Source organism: Podarcis bocagei, assembly GCF_964188305.1.
Source record: "Podarcis bocagei genome assembly, chromosome: W".
In the NCBI taxonomy this organism is placed as follows: Eukaryota; Metazoa; Chordata; class Lepidosauria; order Squamata; family Lacertidae; genus Podarcis; species Podarcis bocagei.
This window is the reverse complement of record NC_138131.1, coordinates 50,244,826-50,249,724: the sequence shown is the minus strand read 5'-3', so window position 1 is coordinate 50,249,724 and position 4,899 is coordinate 50,244,826. Positions and strand designations below refer to the sequence as shown.

General features: G+C 47.4%; 1 long non-coding RNA gene across 1 annotated transcript; it reads right to left on the bottom strand.

Annotated features, from left to right (window-relative positions):
* Nucleotides 1-433: 433 nt before the first annotated feature.
* On the bottom strand, nt 434-1,823 carry LOC308578021. The gene is made up of 3 exons (XR_014003814.1): nt 1,802-1,823; nt 724-1,165; nt 434-548 (listed from the first exon to the last, which is right to left on the bottom strand). It is a non-coding gene; the product is annotated as an uncharacterized lncRNA (long non-coding RNA).
* Between the last annotated feature and the right edge of the window lie 3,076 nt (nt 1,824-4,899).

Here is a 4,899-nt window from a genome sequence, read left to right as displayed (position 1 = left end):
CTGCTAGCTCTGATAAGCTCCTCCCACAGCTAATCCCCTGCCTCAACAGAAACCCTGCCCCCTCTGACCTTTGCACAGGGAGAACAGCTAATCAGCCACAAAGAAACACACATACACAAGTAAACCCTTTTTGCTCCTTCTTTAACTGCTGCCCTGCTAGCTCTGATAAGCTCCATCCACAGCTAATCACCTGCCTCAACAGAAACCCTGCCCCCTCTGATCTTTGCACTTGGAGAACAGCTAGTCAGCCACAAAGAAACACACACACACAAGAAAACGTTTTTTGCTCCTTCTTCAACTGCTGCCCTGCAAGCTCTGATAAGCTCCATCCACAGCTAATCACCTGCCTCAACAGAAACCCTGCCCCCTCTGACCTTTGCACAGGGAGAACAGCTAGTCAGCCACAAAGAAACACACACACACACAAGAAAACCCTTTTTGCTCCTTCGTCAACTGCTGCCCTGCTAGATCTGATAAGCTCCTCCCACAGCTAATCACCTGCCTCAACAGAAACCCTGCCCCCTCTGACCTTTGCACAGGGAGAACAGCTAACCACCACAAAGAAACACACAGACACAAGAAAACCCTTTTTGCTCTTTCTTCAACTGCTGCACTGCTAGCTCTAATAAGCTCCTCCCAGAGCTAATCACCTGCCTCAACAGAAAACCCTTCCCCCTCTGACCTTTGCACTGGGAGAACAGCCACAAAGAAACACACACACACACACACACACACACACACACACACACGAAAACCCTTTTTGCTCCTTCTTCAACTGCTGCCCTGCTAGCTCTGATAAGCTCCTCCCACAGCTAATCACCTGCGTCAACAAAAACCCTGCCCCCTCTGACCTTTGCACAGGGAGAACAGCTAGTCAGCCACAAAGAAACACACACACACACACGAAAACCCTTTTTGCTCCTTCTTCAACTGCTGCCCTGCTAGCTCTGATAAGCTCCTCCCACAGCTAATCACCTGCCTCAACAGAAACCCTGCCCCCTCTGACCTTTGCACAGGGAGAACAGCTAATCAGTCACAAAGAAACACACACACACACACACAAGAAAACCCTTTTTGCTCCTTCTTCAACTGCTGCCCTGCTAGCTCTGATAAGCTCCTCCCACAGCTAATCACCTGCCTCAACAGAAACCCTGCCCCCTCTGACCTTTGCACTGGGAGAACAGCCACAAAGAAACACACACACACACACACACACACACACGAAAACCCTTTTTGCTCCTTCGTCAACTGCTGCCCTGCTAGATCTGAAAAGCTCATACCACAGCTAATCACCTGCCTCAACAGAAACCCTGCCCCCTCTGACCTTCGCACAGGGAGAACAGCTAATCAGCCACAAAGAAACACACACACACACACACACACAAGAAAACCCTTTTTGCTCCTTCTTCAACTACTGCCCTGCTAGCTCTGATAAGCTACTCTCCCACAGCTAAATCACCTGCCTCAACAGAAACCCTGCCCCCTCTGACCTTTGCACAGGGAAAACAGCTAGTCAGCCACAAAGAAACACACAGAAACAAGAAAACCCCTTCTGCTCCGCTCCTTCTTCAACTGCTGCACTGCTAGCTCTGATAAGCTCCTCCCAGAGCTAATCACCTGCCTCAACATAAACACTGCCCCCTCTGACCTTTGCACAGGGAGAACAGCTAGTCAGCCACAAAGAAACACACACACACAAGAAAACCCTTTTTGCTCCTTCTTCAACTGCTTCCCTGCTAGGTCTGATAAGCTCCTCCCACAGCTAATCACCTGCCTCAACAGAAACCCTGCCCCCTCTGACCTTTGCACAGGGAGAACAGCTAGTCAGCCACAAAGAAACACACACACACAAGAAAACCCTTTTTGCTCCTTCTTCAACTGCTGCACTGCTAGCTCTGATAAGCTCCTCCCAGAGCTAATCACCTGCCTCAACAGAAACCCTGCCCCCTCTGACGTTTGCACTGGGAGAACAGCAACAAAGAAACACACACACACACACACACACACAAGAAAACCCTTTCTGCTCCTTCTTCAACTGCTGCCCTGCTAGCTCTGATAAGCTCCTCCCAGAGCTAATCACCTGCCTCAACAAAAACCCTGCCCCCTCAGACGTTTGCACAGGGAGAACAGCTAATCAGCCACAAAGAAACACACACAAACAAGAAAACCCCGTTTGCTCCTTCTTCAACTGCTGCCCTGCTAGCTCTGATAAGCTCCTCCCACAGCTAATCACCTGCCTCAACAGAAACCCTGCCCCCTCTGACCTTTGCACAGGACACACACACACACACACACACACACACACACACACACACAAGAAAACCCTTTTTGCTCCTTCTTCAACTGCTGTCCTGCTAGCTCTGATAAGCTCCTCCCACAGCTAAATCACCTGCGTCAACAAAAACCCTGCCCCCTCTGACCTTTGCACAGGGAGAACAGCTAGTCAGCCACAAAGGAACACACTCACACAAGAAAACCGTTTTTGCAAATTATTTCAAATTGGTGTTTTTGTTGCACATTCACTCAAAAATTACAGAGTGACATTTTTGTTATCACCCCAAATCAAAGGTGTTTTGTTTCCATCGCAATAGAAGGAGGACAAATAAGCTTGGATTGTTCTTTCGGTGGTAATTCACTTTTACTCTAACCCTACCCCTACCCCTAACTCTAACCCTAACCCCAACGCTGACCCTAACTGTAACCCTAAACCTAACCCTGACCCTAACCCTAACCCTGACCCTGACCCTGACCCTAACCCGAACCCGAACCCGAACCCGAACCCGAACCCGAACCCTAACTATAACCATAACCCGAACCCAAACCCGAACCTTTGATTGGTCTTATTTCAATTCGCATCGTGTTTTTTGGGTGTTTTTTCGGAATCACCCCCGACCAAAGCAAAAAGGTCCTCTGCCATCTACATAAAAAGATGATAAAGCTCTGATTGGGCTTATTTCAAATTGGGTTTTTTGGGGTTAGAATGCACAATCACCCAAAAATCGCAGTGACATGATTTTTATCAGCCCAAATCAAGCATACGTTGTTTGGTTCCATCTCAATAGGCAGAGGACGAATAAGCTTGGATTGTTCTTTCTTTGGTCATTCACCCCGACCCTAACCCTAACCCTAACCCTAACGCTAACCCCAACCCCAACCCCAACCCTACCCCTAACCCTAACCCCAACCCTAACTGTAACCCTAACCCTAACACAAGCAAAGTGTAGTGTAATAAGCCTAAACAAAGGCAAAGAGGTTGTTTTGTGTTCCTGCTACATAGAAAGAAGAATCTTGGATATCGCAACCAAAATGGTCAAAGGCCTGGAAACGATGCCTTATGAGGAACGGCTAAGGGAGCTGGGCATGTTTAGCCTGGAGAAGAGGAGGTTAAGGGGTGATATGATAGCCATGTTCAAATATATAAAAGGATGTCACATAGAGGAGGGAGAAAGGTTGTTTTCTGCTGCTCCAGAGAAGCGGACACGGAGCAATGGATCCAAACTACAAGAAAGAAGATTCTACCTAAACATTAGGAAGAACTTCCTGACAGTAACAGCTGTTCGACAGTGGAATTTGCTGCCAAGGAGTGTGGTGGAGTCTCCTTCTTTGGAGGTCTTTAAGCAGAGGCTTGACAACCATATGTCAGGAGTGCTCTGATGGTGTTTCCTGCTTGGCAGGGGGTTGGACTCGATGGCCCTTGTGGTCTCTTCCAACTCTATGATTCTATGATTCTATGATTCTATGATCGCTTATTTCAAGTCGTGTTCTTTGGTGTTCATGCACATTGACCCAGAAATCGCAAAGTGTGTGTAATGAAACGAAAATAACACAAGACCGTCTTTTCGCTTCCATATGCGTAGAAAGAAGCCGAATAATCTTTGATTGGTCTTATTTCAATTCACATGGTGTTTTTTGGGAATCACCCCCAACCAAAGCAAAAAGGTGTTTTGGGTTCCATCTACATAAAAAGAAGATGATAAAGCTCTGATTGGGCTTATTTCAAATTGGTGTTTTTGGGTCTAGAATGCACATTCATTCAAAAATCGCAGAGTGACATTTTCGTTATCAGCCCAAATCAAGGATAGGTGTTTTGGTTCCATCTCAATAGAAAGAGGACGAATAAACTTGGATTTTTCTTTCGATGGTCATTCACCCTGACCCTAACCCTAATCCTAGCAAAGCGAAGTGTAATAAGCCTAAACAAAGCCAAACAGGTTGTTTTGTGTTCCAGCTAAATAGAAAGAAGAATCTTGGATTTCGCTTATTTCAAGTCGTGTTCTTTGGTGTTAATGCACATTGACCCAGAAATCGCAAAGTGTGTGTAATGAGACCAACATAACACAACACCGTCTTTTCGCTTCCATATGCGTAGAAAGAAGCCGAATAAGCTTTGATTGGTCTTATTTCAATTCGCATGGTGTTTTTTGGGTGTGCACCGGAATCACCCCCAACCAAAGCAAAAAGGTGTTTTGGGTGCTGTCAGGGGTACAGGGACAGAGGCACAGGGAAGGCAGGAAATGGAGAGCGATGGAGAGGAATCCCAGGAGAGCGAGGAAGAGGATAGCAATGACGCAGGGGATTCCATGAGTCTCTCCAGCGAATCAGAGAACAGGTTGGCGTTGGTCTTTTGTGAGCTGAGACCTGAGGCAGCCCTGACAGTAAGTCCCCTCCCAAAAGTACTCAAAATTTTTTTTTTTGCGAAGCTCACGAAGTTTGGCGGCCATGAGTATGGAGGAGCAGATAGTTGATCTACGCAACACAGTCTCCCAGCTTACCACTGCGGTAGTGGTCTCCCAGAAGAAGGGGGAAGAGGCGGAAAAGCGATGCCAGGATCTGCAAGCCAGGTGGGATCATGCATGCCAAGTGGGATTCCCGGGGTCCAGATCTGCAGGCGTAGGACTG